We start from the raw sequence: 16923 nt of genomic DNA on the forward strand, positions 1-16923 counted from the left end.
CAGCAGTATCAGTGGAATGGAGATAAGAACAAGGTGATATCTGCTAAGAAGATGATTTTTTAGAAAATAAAGTGTGTTCTTAGGTTAGAAGAAGAGGCTAGTTCATTCTCCATCTCTAGCACCTCAGTTTCAGTGATTTCCAACATCAGAGAATCAGCGTTCATCTGAAGCCCATGCTCCCTCAACCTGCTTTCAGATTCCTCATCCTCCTCTTCGTCCTGTGTACAGAGATCTATCCTATGATCTATATTCAGTCTCAGATTACACTCAAGGATCTCTGGGCTCAAACTCCTGCTTGTGGGATGGTGAATCTTATATGATTTGTATCCATCACCAGCTTCTTGGACCAAGGGCCACATTTAGTTCCATGAGAACCAATGCAGTCACCACATTCAGGCTTGGATTGTAACTCAATCCACTGATTGCTTGGGTTAAAATGACCAAACCACCTCCTGGAAGATAAACTTCACTGCTGTTTGGTTAAAGATTACATATACTTGCGGAAATTCCAGATTTTGTAAAAACCTATACCACTTTCTCTGTGTGTAATATTTAATTGTATTGGGTTGAACGTCCCAAGTTTCACCAGTATTGGTTAAAAGAATACGACAGGATTCTGTTCAAACTCATTTTCTGATCAAAGCTTGAGAGGCAAGTCTAGAAGGAAAATTAAGAGCTATAAAAGGGTCTTTCAAACAGCCTTGAGAAATAGACAAATTAATCTATTTTAAATCCCTGTCATATTTTTAGATCATTAGTTTCCTTCACATGTTAAACACCCAACGTAAAGATCTCATGCTAATGCAAATACCACAAAAACAAATCAAATCAAAAATCAAAACTGGGAGGGAAGGGAGAAAGGTCATAACGTCTTAAACAGAAGTTTTCTAATATTTCAACAAACACTTGTTTGAATCTTAAGAATGAATAATGTTTCAAACTCATTCACGTTTCATGAAAAACTTTTAGTTGGCACTGAAAATAATTTTCAGAAAGTATGAATTGTCAACTGATCATTCTACATGGACTGCTATATTTTGATAATAATGTTCATGAGGATCTGTTTAAAAGATAATCAGTGTGCATTTATATAAATGGTGATCAGGGCTACCATTTAATTTGTGCCAGATCTCAAAACACTGTGATCTTCTATAGCATATACCACCTTGAAATCCACTTCCAGGGGTTCTTCTGTGGATATACTTACAAGCAAAATTTAGAGCAACTGAGCTCGTACCTAAAAAGCCTACGTTAGGCAGGAGGTTAAGTTGCACTGAAACTTTACAACACATTGTCTGTGGAAGCAGAGAGTGAGAGAACAGAGAAATAAAAGGCCACTAATGTATGTGTAATATAATACCCCAATGTTCATTGCAGCACTATTTACAATAGCCAGACATGGAAGCAACCTAAATGTCCATCAAGAGGAATGGATAAAGATGTGGTACATATGATTCAGTATTAGAGAGACAGTTACATTTGTTATTTCATTTAATCTTTGTGAATCATCTATCCTCCACAGATAAAGAAACTGAGCCTTGGAGAGACCCTGTGATTCACTCATAGAGCTGGAATGAGTCAGGCCAGAGACTTGTAATCTGGCTTTATGTGTAAAATCTAGATACCTCATTAATTAAGTATCTCATTACATAAGTTTGCATTTGTTTATTTATTTGGGGGCCTGTTCGTGACTGGGAATCTAAGTAGAGCAATATTAACAGGTATGTATACAAGCACCTAATAGAAGCAACAACAACAACAATAACAATAATTTAAAAAAGAATGAGTGGTAGTGATGTAAATCAAAGGAAAAGTACAGGGACTTCCCCGGTGGTGCAGTGGTTAAGAATCCGCCTGCTAATGTAGGGGACACAGGTTCGAGCCCCTGTCCGGGAAGATTCCACATACTACGGAGCAACTAAGTCTGTGAGCTACAACTACTGAGCCTGCACTCTAGAGCCCGCATGCCACAACTACTGAAGCCCACACGCCTAGAGGCCATGCTCTGCAACAAGAGAAGCCACCGCAATGAGAAGCCCATGCACCATAAAGAAGAGTAGCCCCCGCTTGCCACAACTAGAGAAAGCCCACACGTAGCAACAAAGACCCAATGCAGCCAAAAGTAAATTAATTAATTAATTTAAAAAATAAATTAAAAAGCAAAGGAAAAGTACAAAAGATAAATCAGGACAGAAGTATAACAGAGCTTTCACTCTGATGTATTTTATTTAAATATACTAGTTGAATTTTGCAACACTTTAAAAAAATACCTATTCTAATTCAGGCAAACCTCAGTGTCCATGGCTACTAAAAATGTTTTCAAAGTAAAGTGCTAGACCTCAGAACTGTGATCTCTTGTATTCAACCTTGAATTCTACTTTTGTAGGAGATCTTCTGTGATTTTAAGTAGGATATAATTACAGGCAAAATCCAATAATCCAAGTTTTTGTGAGTGGAAAAAGTTACTGAAAAATACTTTTAGAGCAGCACTCTCTGAGAGGGCTTTCTGCAACAGTGGAAATGTTCTATATTTACATGGTCTCTATTTGGCTACTGAGCACTTGAAAGGTGGCTAGTGGAACTGAGGAATGGATTTGCTAATCTTATTTAGTTGAATGAATTTCACTGAAATAGCCACATGTGGCAAGTGGATACCATATTGGACAGCATAGGTCTAGAGCCTTGCAACTCAGTAAGTGATCTGAGGGCCAGCAACACCACGATTTCCAGGGAGCCTGTTAGAAATGCAGAATCAGGGATCAGGGGGCTCTGAATCAGAATACGGATGAACAAGTTCTCCAGCTGATTCTAAGGCACTTTTAAAGTTTGAGAAAGAGTGATCTAACAGTATTGTCTGTGTTGCACAGTTTCAAAATTTATTAGAGAAAACATCAGAATAAATCACAATATCCATTTTAAGGGTAAAGAGTCTGTGACTATATCTACTGAAGACAAAATACTTCTATCAACCTCACAAAGCTAGGCAATGAGTTGATTTCCAAATATCCAGATGTTTGGCATTATGTTTCCAAAATATAAAGCCCCATCCACCTTTCATATGAAAATTTGCCTCCAGATGTCTGGCATCATATAGGTGCCAGTATGTCCTTCAGAACTGCTCATGACTAACTTGCTCACTGTACTCTTGTGAATTTCCATGACGATCTGCAAAGAGAAACAAGTGCTGCTTTTCCAAAATGTTTTCTGTTATAAGAGGCAATTAAACTCTTTAAGGGAAAGTGGCCACTGAGGTGTAGTGTTGTGCTTCTCTGCTTTTGCCATTTCTTACACAACAGACCAGAAACCTCAACTCCCCAGAGAATAAGTATTAACACTGACTGAAAATGGAGAACAGATTATCTCCATCTAAACTGCATCTTTTCCCTTAATGTATTAGTTTCAGGGTGTTTTAAACATAGGCAGCTGTAAAGTAGACAACTTGTAATATATTATCTCCAGCAGTCCATTGGCGAAGAAAAAATACTTCTATCCTGCTTTCATTAATCTGCTAACATAGATTGTTTATGCAGTGAGTTTATTTGACTTCGGAGGCATGGGAAACCAAGCCTGCTTCTAATAAAGTGGAACTGAGCAAGGAAGTTTCAAGCAGAGGAAGTTGGAAGGATGATGGTATACATGACTGGGAAGTGTCCATGTACCCTGGAGAAGAGTGAGCTGTGGGTTAGCTCACTGGAGGACTCAGTCATGGAGATGGGTTTACTGCATGTGTGCAGTCTCACACTCAGCTGACCTGCAGAGTTGCCTGCAAGTCTTTCTGTTTCCCTTTGGTCAAGCTCTTCTCTCATTCGCCACAAGCAAGCTCCCTTCCCCAGGATCACTGCTATCCTACTCTGTTTAGAAGCCATTAAGTGAGAATTCCTAATTCTCCGACCCTTGTTTGGCTTCTTCCTTTTCCTTTCCTGCTCCTGTCATTCCCATACTGGGTTCTCCTAGGAGCATTTCCTTAATAAATCACTTGCACATTAACCCTCTTCTCAAGGTCAGCTTCTAGGGACCAAAAATTAACACAAACACAGTCACGGGCCTTTGCAAATGGTATTTCCTCTGCCAGAACACTCTTCCCCTCAATTTTTGTCCTTCAGTTAGTTTCTTACCTTGCAAGTGTTAGTTAACATCATTTTATTATTAAGGTCTTCCCTGATCAACTTATTATCAAACACCCTATTTAAAAAAATTTTTTTTCAACTTTAAAAAAATTATTTTTATTGGGATCAGAACAGTTAACATAGATCATAACAGATAGTTCAGTGTACAATACAGTGCTGTCATCTATGGGCCCGATGTTGTATAGTAGATCTCTAGAACTTACTTATCTTGCATAACTGAAACTTTATACCCACTGATTAGCAACTCCCCATTTCCCCCTCCCTGAGGCTCTGGCAACCACCATTCTACTCTCTGCTTCTATGAGTTTGACTATTTTAGATATTTTAGATACCTCATGCAAGTGGAATAAATGCAGTATTTATCCTACTTTCTGTGACTGGATTATTTCATTTAGTATAATGTTCTTATGTTTCATCCATGTTGTTGCATGTAGCAGGATTTTTTAAAAATACATGAGTTCCTCAAAAACTACCTTATGATCCAGCACTCCCACTTCTGGATATTTACCCAAAAGATCTGAAATCAGGCTCTCAAAGAGATATTAGTACTCCCCACAGCCACTGCAGCAGTATTCACAATAGCCAAGAGGTAGAAACAACCTAAATGTCCATTGATGAATGAATGGATAAAGAAAGGGTAGTATATACATACGATGGAATATTATTCAACCTTTATTTTTAACATAGCTCTTGCCATAGGTTGTAATTACTTTTTGTCTCTTCATATTTTTTTAGTGAGAATCTCTCACACTAGACTGAATTTCCATGAGGGGAGGCGTTAAGTTGCTTTATTTGTAGCATCTTACGTATAGTGGGCATTCAAATATCCCCTGACTGGATAAATTAAAGACGTCTAGTTTTAAAGGAAAGAAACACAAGTTGAGTTCACAATTCCTAAAGAAAATCACTACATAAACCATAAAACGTTTTGATGCCTAATTATCCCCACAAAGTGTCTATCCCCATTCTCTGGTAGGCATAAAAAAACATAAGGTGTTTATATAAAGGTGATCATTTCAACATATGCTCACGTAATTTTTGTATAATGAATATGCTATAGTAATGAAGTTTTCTCAATTATTTTCCATGTTAAACTCATCAGGTGGCTGATTTTCATATTTTAATATTTCCTATTTTTTTTGATTTTTTAATAGTAGATATCTACAAATCTGTTGTGATGGGTTGCCTTTTCTGTCACATTATAATTTCAGGGGAAAAGAGAAATTAATTACTGGTTCTAAATAAAGGGGGAAAAATATAAGTTCTTTTGTAGATTCTTTTAATAAAGGAGTAAATAATAAGTCAATGTTAAAATTTAGTGTCAGATAATGGCATATGTCATCTGTGGGTGCCTAAGAAAGCACCTTAGCTAGGAATTGTAAGAAGTAAATAACTAAACAGGCAACAGGAAATCGAAGGATAATGAAGTGTTCACAACATAAACAATTTTTGGTAGCTTTCTAATATACAATTTATATTCATATGTATTTCAATAAATAATTTCTGCTTCTTGTGCCTTTCATAGAAGATGTATTGAATATGTTTCTGCTGAATAAGTTATTTTTCATTTCTATTGAAGCCTAGTCTGTTCTTGTCTTTGGCCTGCCTCTTTTTTCTTTCTTTTTTTTTTTTTATTTTATTATTTTGAACACTCACTCCAGGCAACTAAGATTCTTAAACCTGTACTCAGAATTTCTAAATTTTTCCCCTAGTATCATATTTACCATGAAAAGTTCATTGCTTACATCCATTTCTAGATCAGATTCATGTTATAGATTGATTCTAAGTATTAAATATAGTAGTTTTAAGTGCATCATTCAAAACTACATCTGTACAGAACAAAGACATGTTGTACCAAAGACTTTTTAGATTCTCATTGTTTTCTATTTGCAATATCTGCATTGCAGCTCTTATCTACCCATTATCAAGAAACTTCTGGAAATTGATGTGGAAATTCTATACAAACATACTACCTATATTAAAGTACAAATTATATATGTTAAACATATTATGTGTATACATACATACATATACACATATCAAGCTAAATTTTTAATAATGAACCAAATAATAATTGATGTTACAAGTGTCAATTTTTATACCTCAATGTAAGAGTTCATTTCCTTTGTTGATGCTAATCTAAGATAAAATAATACATTAAGTTTTAACTTTGATTAGAAAATACATTAGAAATTACCTCAAATGGATATATAATATCAAATTGCATTAATGTCTTTGCTTTCCTAATTACTTTATAACCATCAATTTTAGAAAATAAAGCTTATTTATTAATAGTTGAATAACTTTTTTATTATTATAAATCCTAACAATACAAATTACCACACTGGATCAAATCAAATGATCCACCTAGCCTAGTATTGTAACTTACCCTAATTACTATCACAGCATTTGACCTATGATACCTACTCAATTGATATTAATTGAAGTGGTAAAATCTTACATGGGGCACTAGCCAAAAACATTGTCCTTTATAAGATATATCAAGATTCTTTGGGTTGCAAGTAAATGGAACAGACTAAAATATGACTGAGATAGGCAGCAATTTATTAGACCACATAATCTAAGTCAAGTAGAACTGGGTTTAATGAAATCATCAGGTCACTGACTCCTTTCATTTTTTTGGTTCTGACTTCTTCTGTGATGTATCATTCTCAAACTTAATGTGGCAGACAGATGGATAATAACAACTCTAGGCCTATAATATACTAGGTTCAAATCCAGAGAAGAAAGGAAGGAAGGAAGGAAGGAAGAAAGGGAGAAGAGAAGAAGGAAAACATGTCTTTTTTCCAACAGTCAAATCAAAACCATTAGCACTCAATCTAATTTATTTTCTACTCTCAGCCATGAAGGAATAGCCCTCCTGCCATGAACTACATAATTGGACAAAACATATGAAATAATTAAAAGAGTTTTATTAGGGGGCAGTGCAGGATTATAATTTCTTAGAGAAGGAAAATCATTAGGGGGAGCCCCACAATTGCCCTGGCTTTTTATGTGGTGACACTTTCTGGCCCATGGAATAGAGAATAAGGAAAGCCGACAGAGCATATTAGGATCCAGGAGGTGAGAAGACATAGAGATCAGAGTTTGAGGTTACTGAGGTGGCTGGGTTTTGTGGTGCAGTGTACTTCAGAGAAAGGAGCTATGGAGAAAAGGAACTCCAGAATCTGCAAAGGCTGCCCTTACAACTTTGGCTAACTACTAAGCCTTGCATGCTCAGGGTAAAATTCCACAAGACCAACCAAAGAACCATTACTGGTGAAAGAAATGCCACCGGAGAATGAACAACTTCTAGGACATCATGAGCTGAATAAATAACGAATTCACACGTGCTTGGAAACATTTAGTTCCAAAGGCCAAAGGGAGAGACCTTCTTATGCACAGTGGACCTCCAGTAGAGATCCTAAAAATGTCACATCCTAGAAGCAGCAGAGTAATTTAGTCCAAAGAGAAAGGCTAGTCTGGATGAACTATAATAAAGAAAAAAAAAGAAAAAAAAAGAAGTTTCAAAAGGATCAGGCTAATCTGCAAGTAAGTTTACTATATGCTGTAATAACATTCAACACTTCATTAAGGAAGACAATCCAGGTATATGATAATATAGAATCTATAATAACCAACATCAAATCAAAAGTTACTAGATATAAAAAGGACAGGAAAATATGACAACCAGGTGGAAAAATCAATCAATAAAAGCAAACTGTAAATGTCAGAGATGACAAAATTAGAACATAAGGGTTTTAAAATAATTGTTATAAATATATGCAAGGATTTAAAGTTAAATACTAACATAATAGAGAGAAAATCACAAATAGCAATAGAGAAACATAAACTGTAACAAGGAATAGAATGGAAATTCTAAAACTTCACACTAAAATATCTGTAATGAAAATGTCATTGGATCAGGTTAACATCAAGTTTGATCACAGAATAAAAAGTGGGTACATTTAAGTAAAAGAAGAAAGAAACTATCCAAACTTAGGAGGAGAAAACAGAGCCTGAAAGAAATTAGCAATGAAACCCAGGTTAAAACCTAATGTAATTGAAGTACTAGAGGAGAGGAGAAAGAGAGTTAAGGAATAAAACATATTTTAAAAAATAATGCTTGAAAATGTTTTAGATATGATAAAAACTATAAACCCAAAAATCTTAATGAATGCAACTAGAATAATCACAAATAATAATATACCAAAGAAATTTTTGAAAATCAATGAAAAGGAAGAAAAAACTTTTTTTAATATTCACTAGATTGTTTTATTTTTTAGATTCCACATGTAAGTGATATGATATAGTATTTGTCTAAAAATTAAAACAAACTAGTGAACATAACAAAAAAGAAATACACTCACAGATATAGACAACAAACTAGTGGTTATCAGTGGGGGGAGGGAAGGGGGAGGGGTAATATGGGGGGAGTGCGAGGTACAAACTACTATGTATAAAATAAATAAGCTATAAGCATATATTGTACAACACAGGGAATATGGCCAATATTTTATAGTAACTATAAATGGAGTATAACCTTTAAAGACTGTGAATCACTATGTTGTACACCTGAAACATATAATATTGTACGTTTACTATACATCAATTAAAAAAAAAATGGGGCTTCCCTGGTGGCGCAGTGTTTGTGAGTCTGCTTGCTGATGCAGGGGACACGGGTTCATGTCCCGGTCCGGGAAGATCCCACATGCCACAGAGCAGCTGGGCCTGTAAGCCATGGCCGCTGAGCCTGCATGTCCAGAGCTTGTGCTCCACAACGGGAGAGGTCACAACAGTGAGAGGCCCGCGTAATGCAAAAAAAAAAAAGAAATCCAAAAAGAAATTCATAAAAGCAGACAGGGAATAAAAGACACATATCTTACAGGGGAACAACAGTAAGAAAACCAAAGACTTTTCCTCAGAGACAATGCAAGCTAGATGATAACAGAATGGCAACTTTACAGTGCCAAAAGAAAAAAAAATTACTCAATCTAAATTTGACAAAAAAATAAAGACTTCAAATAAGAATAATTATCTAAACAAAAACCAAAACCGTGGGTCACTGGCAGATGAACACAGTAAGAAATGCTAAAAGTAGGGATTTAGACAGAAGAGAAATGATTCCAGACAGAAGTCTGAGAAAAGAAATGAAAAGCACAAATAGATGGCGAAGTTGAAAGATAAATATTTTTACCTGTAGTTTCTTAAGTTCTTTCAAAGCTAATTGGCTGTTGAGAGCAAAAATAACACTACCCTATGAGGTTTAAAACAAAACAAGAAGGAAAATGTATAATGTGATAGGACAAAGATGGGAGGGGAGACATGGGAGAATATTATTAAGAAGGAAAAAACATGGACACTTCATAAAAGAATATATATATATATATATAATTGGTCACAAGAAATAGTGCTGAATATCATTAGTCATCAGGGGTATGCACATTAAAACCATGAGAGTTTATTACACTCACACTAGAATAGCTAGAATTAAAAAGAGTTTCACCACACCAAATGTTGGTGAGAATTGGGAGCATAAAATAACACAAACTCTTTGGAAATTTGTATGGCATCTTCTTGTAAAGTAAATCATACACTTATCCTAGCAAGCAATTCCATTATGTGGCTTCCCAAGATAAAGGAAAACATATGTTCACAAAAATATTGTAAAGAATGCTCATACTAGTAGTTTATTTATAAAGGCCCCAAACAAGAAACAACTCAAATGTCCCTCAACAGAAGAAATAAAACATTTGTGATATATATTCATCAAAAAAAGAAATAAATTGGTGAAACATGAAACACCATAGATGAGACTCAAAAATGTTATGCTGAGTAAAACAAAACAGAGAGCAAATACAATATAGTTTCATTTATCTGATGACCTAGAAATAGATTAACTATTATGTGATGATCTAGATGACCTAGAAACTTGTCAGAACTATTTAGAAAAGACAAAAATATTAACCTACTGATGAAATGAGCAAACTGGTTGCCTCTTTTGGGGGCTTGGAATGGATTGACCAGAAAACACAAAAGGCATTTTTCTGGTTGATAAAAAATTCTATATTTCGATAAGGGTATGAATTAAATGGTATATGTAACCTCCCCCTCTCTCCTCCTCCTTCTCATTCCTTTTTTCTCCTTCTTCTATACTAAGGAAGAACAAATTTGACTCCATATTGGATATATTTCTTTTACTTTAATATTTGTATTCTGCTGCTTTTGCTACAAGTTAATCACTAAAGGTATGTTGCCTATAGCTTAAAGCATACAAAATGGCCCATTTCTAGGAACCTTGCCTCCCATGCCTGAGCATTCAGCTAAAATACCTTTGTTTAGTTCACAGGGAACATCCTGACCTGGCCCACCTGTGAACGGCTGCAGGAAAAAGAAATTAACACATCTCCTCTGGAGTCTGGCCAGAACCAGGAATATTTGCCACAACTTCTCTCCTTTTTTACTTTACCTCCTCACTTCCCCCACTTTGTTCCATAAAAAAAAAACTAGCATCCAAACCCTGGGCAAATGTTTCTTTGGGACACTAGTCCACCTTCTTCTCGGTCTGCTGGCTTTCCGAATAAAGTCGCTATTCCTTACCCCATCAACTCTCAATTTATTAGCCTATAATGTAGCAAGCAGTGTGAGCTTGGACTGGGTAACATTTCTTTTTCTTTCTCTCTCTCACTCTTGCTCTCTTCCTTTCTTACAGTGAAGTAGAATAAGATGTTAATTATTGTTCCTGTTAATGTTTGACTTACTATTATGAGTAATATGCTCACTGTATCTACCTTTTCCTCAAGGTAATTTTAAAAGAATATAATACTTTAGGACGTAACTTTTAATTCATAGTAATCAAATTATGCACATGTCTATTCCATGACTTATTTAACTCTTATAGTTCTGAATTGCTCTCCATCTGTCATCTTTGTTTACCTAAGAAGAGCATTAGTTTCTAGAAAATTGGGAAATCTTTTTAACATTTTGCCTTTAATGCAATGAAGTATAAGGAGTATGAAATTTCCAATCATAAATGCTTACAAATATTGATTATAAGCAATAAGTAATCATTTTACTTCTACTATATGGTACTACGGAAAGAACAATGTTATGCCTCTGTCAACTGTGCACTACTGGATAGGTCACTTCTGGCCCTTTTCTCCTTCGTTTTGTAAAATAAATATGTTTAACTAAAATATTTTTATGGCTCTAAACTTGTTATGAATGTTGTTCCTTAAAGACTTATTTATATCTAAAGAATAGAGCAATACAGAATTAGAAGTTATTTTATCAGCAGGTATATCATGCCCGACTTATCTTACTTACTCTCAAAGCTCCTACTGGAGAGCTTACATTTTATGCTGTTGCTTTTGAAATTATGGATCTTCCCCGCTAAACTATAAGCCCTATGAGAACAGGAACTGCATTCATCTTATTAATCACTGTATCCCTGACATCTAGTACATTTTCTGGTTCACAGTATGTAGGTAAGAATAATACTTATTGCTATTACTAGCTTTTAAATTATGCCCTAATTTCTCAAAACTGCATGCAAGGCATTTTGCTAAGTGCTTTTAGGACTGCCATGTTTCACAGTTCCAGGAAACACTTATTTACATTTTATTCTATGTATTCTATCATCTACCTAAATAAAATATTCACGGTGACTCTTGGAGTCATTCAACACATTGGCCTTGATGAATGTTGTATAGAGCTTCTCATTTAATCCTTAATATAAACTTATGAGTTAGATAGTAGTATTGCCTTTCACTGGAGAAGAAACTGAGGTGCAAACAGGTTAAGTAAGTGTCCATGATAATTCAATAACAAGTAGAACCAAAATGTGAACCCTGGTAGTCCTTCCCTCATATATTGTTATGAATAAACAGATGCCTTTCACTTTTACCATCCTTAGGCATACATTATCCTTACCTACATTTAACCAATCTCATGCTTCTTTCATTTGCCCCTCAACTCTCCATGTGTGTCTAGTTTCTAACTTTAGGCAGAAGAAAACACATAAAAAATAACAATGTTACTTAATTACCTCAGGAATAGGTTTCTTAGCCAAGGGCTAAAGGGCAACTTTACAGGTTTTTCAGAATTTATTTATTTATTTTTTTATTTTTATTTTTTTGCGGTAGCCCTTTTTTTCTAGGTAGCCCTAGATCTTTAATTATCCTAAGATAATTAAAGAAGACTTCCTAAAACATTGTGAAAGGAAACTTGAATAGGCTCAGAATTTGAAATCAAGTAAGGAAGGGCATGGAGAAGACCCATGTTAGGACTCATTTCAGGCATAGAGTTACACAGTAGAATCAAGGGGATTTGAAGAATAACAAATTGTCATAATTACCTCAAGAACATACTGTGTGTGTATCATTGACTAGAAAATATATTCTCTGAGCCCAGGTACAATTTCTATCTTATTTCCTACTTAATTTCCAATAGCAGCACAATGCCTGGCATGGAATGCCAGGCTCAATAACAGTTTGATGAATTATAATGAAGGTGATAATGAATAAGGACAAGCAAAATTTAATAATCTTTGAATTATAGGGAAGGGGAAAATTATGGTGAGCTATAAAAGCAAGATGTAGAATTTCAGTCTTCATGTATTAATAGCAATAAAATAGAAGAATGTCATGATATAATCAAAGTGAACCTTTTGGAATATTAGTCTGAAGTGATGTATAACTTACAACAATAGGGATGAGATTCTATAAGTAGATAAAGGAATACTGCCAACTACCATACTTTATCATGGTTACACAATGTTCTAGACTTTAAAGTCTACAATTAATGAAAAATTAAAACCACACATTGGAGGTCTCCATTTATTTTTGTAATATTATAATTGGCCCAGGAAGTCCTTATATATTGGAAATTTTGTGAATGGCTGCAAATGTCCATTTCCTATGGTGATAGTGTATATGTTTTGACAGATTCTCAAGGAAATTGTTACCCCAAACAATTTAGGAACATCTGTGTAAATTAAACAAAACTTTAAAACAAAAGAGGATATGCCGGTGTGTGGAATGACAGCAAGAATATTACTTCCACTATCAAACTTGCTTTTCCCTACCATAGACAGAATTATTTTCCTATATATTTAGATAGCTATTTGTTCATAACTTTATTATAAAAGTTATTACAATTTATTTTTAGTTGGTTCATGGAGTTGCTATTTGCTAGCTTTTCCCATTATACTGAACTCTTGAAGAAAAGGAAGTTTGAGTTATTTATTATCTAAATCCAGTATCTAACACAGAGCTGGCCCTCAATTCTGTCTTTTTATTTAAGGTACTTCATTTAAACAGCCAATATTTTTTAATGAACATTTTTATGACCTATTAGGAGTCACAATACCTTGCTTCCATATGGATGCCGTTCAGAATCTGTAGGGCATTTCCACTAAAGGAAACAAATTTTATCAATACTGTGGCCCATAAATAGCACTGTTATCTGCCATGTATTATAGGAAAGAAAGCCCTTTCATCAAATCTCTTATATTGTGATTTACCCAAACCTAACTAGGGTGGAATTGCTTTAGGGAAGACTTCATTCCATTTATAGTCTATGTTCTCAAAACTCTTTTTGTTTTAGTCGTTATTCCACATCATCAGGATACTATCCTAGTAATTCTTGGATCCTAATTTTAGGTCTTGTTTGCTACACTCCTCTCTACTCAACCCTTCTGCTTTTTGGTTGTTTTTTTTTTTTTTTTTTTTTTTTTTTTTTTTTTTTTGCGGTACGCGGGCCTCTCACTGTTGTGGCCTCTCCCCGTTGCGGAGCACAGGCTCTGGACGCACAGGCCCAGCGGCAGTGGCTCACGGGCCCAGCCGCTCCGCGGCATGTGGGATCCTCCCGGACCCGGGCACGAACCCGTGTCCCCTGCATCGGCAGGCAGACTCTCAACCACTGCGCCACCAGGGAAGCCCAACCCTTCTGGTTTTATCCTAAGCTTCTTTGCATTCTAGGTAAGATCGCCTATTTCCTTGGCTTCAGTTATTATCAATAAGCTGACAGTTCTCCTAATCTTAACCTTTTTCTTCAGTGCCAAGTTTCCACTGCTGCTTGATTGATCACTTTCTCCCAGAACTGCTCCTCTTCCAGTGTCCCTTGGCTCAATACTTCCTCCACGACACAGTATCTTATTGCAGCCAGACATGGGATTCATTCTTGAATTCTCTATCACCCACACCTCCCCCATTCAACAGGTCAAAATTCAATGTTGATGTTCCTCACAATGAGTTTGCTGCTTTTGTTTTACCACTAGCATCACCTAAATCTTTTCCTTCAAGCTCTCCTTGCTCAGTGAATGTTATCACCAACTTTAGCCAAAACATTAGGAAACATCCTTAAACTTTTCTTTCTCTCTTACATAACTAATTCTTATCAAATCCTATCAACTTTAGCTTTAGAATTTATTCTGAATTTGTTCAGTGATTTTCATATCTGTTAATACCACCCTTAACTAGAACACCACCATTTCTCCTCCCCTGCCAACACAATCCATTCTATGCACATGAGTCAAAATCTTCATAAACAATTGAAAACAGCTACCTGTAGAAAGAGTAAAACGGAAAACATTTCAAGCAGAAGAGACAGCATTTGTTAGGATCTAAACTGGCAAAAATGTCAATGTGTTTTCAGAACAGAAGAAGGGAAAATGTTGTTGATGTGCACTGAGAAGTGGGGAAAATGACTCAACACGAAGTGAGCAATGAAATGAGGAGCCAGTTTGTACAGAGCATTGTAGTATCATAATCTTATTTATTACCTTAAGACATCATTCTTGTTACCAGGAAGAAAATGGATTATGAATGAGGAAAGGGCAAGAAATTAAGTGGAATTAGTTAGCAGGTAAGAGGTGATGATATCAAAGAAAAGGTTATGGATGTTGAAATAAGGAAAAATGCCTGGAATTTAGATACACTTTGGAGAATAAACAGAGTTGTGTGGTGGATTGAATATGAGGTGTTAGGGAACAACAGAGAATGACTACTATAGTTCTGGCTTGAGCAACTGGGAGAATATTGGTGCCATTTATGGAAATAGAGAAAGATTTCAGAGTGGGAACATTACAAATCAAACTTACAGGGCCAAACACATTAAAGTCAAGATACTTTGAGACATTCAGTTGAAATGTCAGAAAAGTGAAGAGTGAATAACTTTCCCTCTGATTTCCATAGCATCCTGGTACAATCCTATTATCAGGTAAAGAGAAGAACTAAGAAATGTTCTGGTTAGGTTCTGAGCATATGCAGAGGTGACATGCAGAGCTTGGGGGTAATTATCAAGATGATATATAGTAATTATTAACAACCAAAATTTGAAACTCAAATTGCATTTCTTAGGGGAAAAAAAAACCTTACAATTAAACAAAGGAAATTAATGCGTGGTGAATGGCTTTAAGGTAACAATCTAGCAAGTGAAACTGACACAGTCAACTAAAAGGCAAAACACAATGATCATTCTAAAAAAAAAAATAATAATGCTTCAATTAGATAACATGTAAGGCCAATAATGTAGCCAGTATATTTCCTGATCTACCCCAGATATGGTCATAGCTCCTATTAGAACATGATAATGCTGATAATAACAAGAGGTTTCCACCAAGGTTTAGGATTCTGAGGCCTATATGGGAACAAATGAGTTATCTATCTTAAGTAACTGAAAGTAATGTAAGCAATTTTGAAGGAAGGGTGAAGTATTACACTTGAGGGAACTTGGAGATCAGAATCAGTTAAATAATAACACATATCACACTTAGGAGAGGAGATGAAATCACAAACAGAAAAAATAAAATTAGAATCCAGAAAGAAGAAGAAATCACAGTGAATACTCTGTACAGATCACATGAACAACAGTAGGACACTGGCTATTATAGCTTTGACACACACCTGCCTTCCTCCCCAGCAGTCATGGCCATTTGTGCAGCTACAGGAAGCTAGAATAAATAAAGCCTGTTCATAGTAATTTGGGAACATCCATTAACTGAATAATACCCATACCCTTCCTCAAGCTCGTTTCAAACGGATGTATTTTGGGACTTCCCTGGAAGTCCAGTGGTTAAGACTCAGCACTTCCATTGCAAGGGACACGGGTTCAATACCTGGTCGGCAACTAAGATCCCACATGCCAGGAGGTGTGGCCTAAATAAATACTATTTTTTAAAAAAACAAAATAAAAAAAACAAAAACAAAGGGATGTATTTTGATCTGGGTTTATGTAGCACACAGGACTATGGTTTGTGGAGTTAAAGATTCTTTAAAATTACATATAAGAGGGCTTCCCTGGTGGCACAGTGGTTCAGAGTCCGCTTGCCAATGCAGGGGACACAGGTTCGTGCCCCGGTCCGGGAAGATCCCACATGCCACGGAACGGCTGGGCCCGTGAGCCATGGCCACTGAGCCTGCATGTCTGGAGCCTGTGCTCCTCAACGGGAGGCCACAACAGCGAGAGGCCCGCATACCGCAAAAAAAAAAAAAAAAAAAAAAAAAAAAAAAAATTACATGTAAGAGAGAAACAAAGGTTCTAATCTGGTAAAGCTGCAGGATGATGCCCTAAAATAATGAGATTAGTGTCAACTGGGAATCTTTTAAAAAACATGGGTACTTGAGTTCCACCCATATGGAATCTGAGTAAATCACTCTGAGACATACCACTATGGCTAAAAACTCCTTAAATGGATTAATGAAACAAAAGAAGAGTCTATGCAGATTTCTGGGCATTTAAGACATTTTGTCCTAATATAATTCAAACACTTTACAAAAAATGGTTGCATAAGAAA

Source organism: Kogia breviceps, chromosome 2 (genome assembly GCF_026419965.1).
Source record: "Kogia breviceps isolate mKogBre1 chromosome 2, mKogBre1 haplotype 1, whole genome shotgun sequence".
In the NCBI taxonomy this organism is placed as follows: Eukaryota; Metazoa; Chordata; class Mammalia; order Artiodactyla; family Physeteridae; genus Kogia; species Kogia breviceps.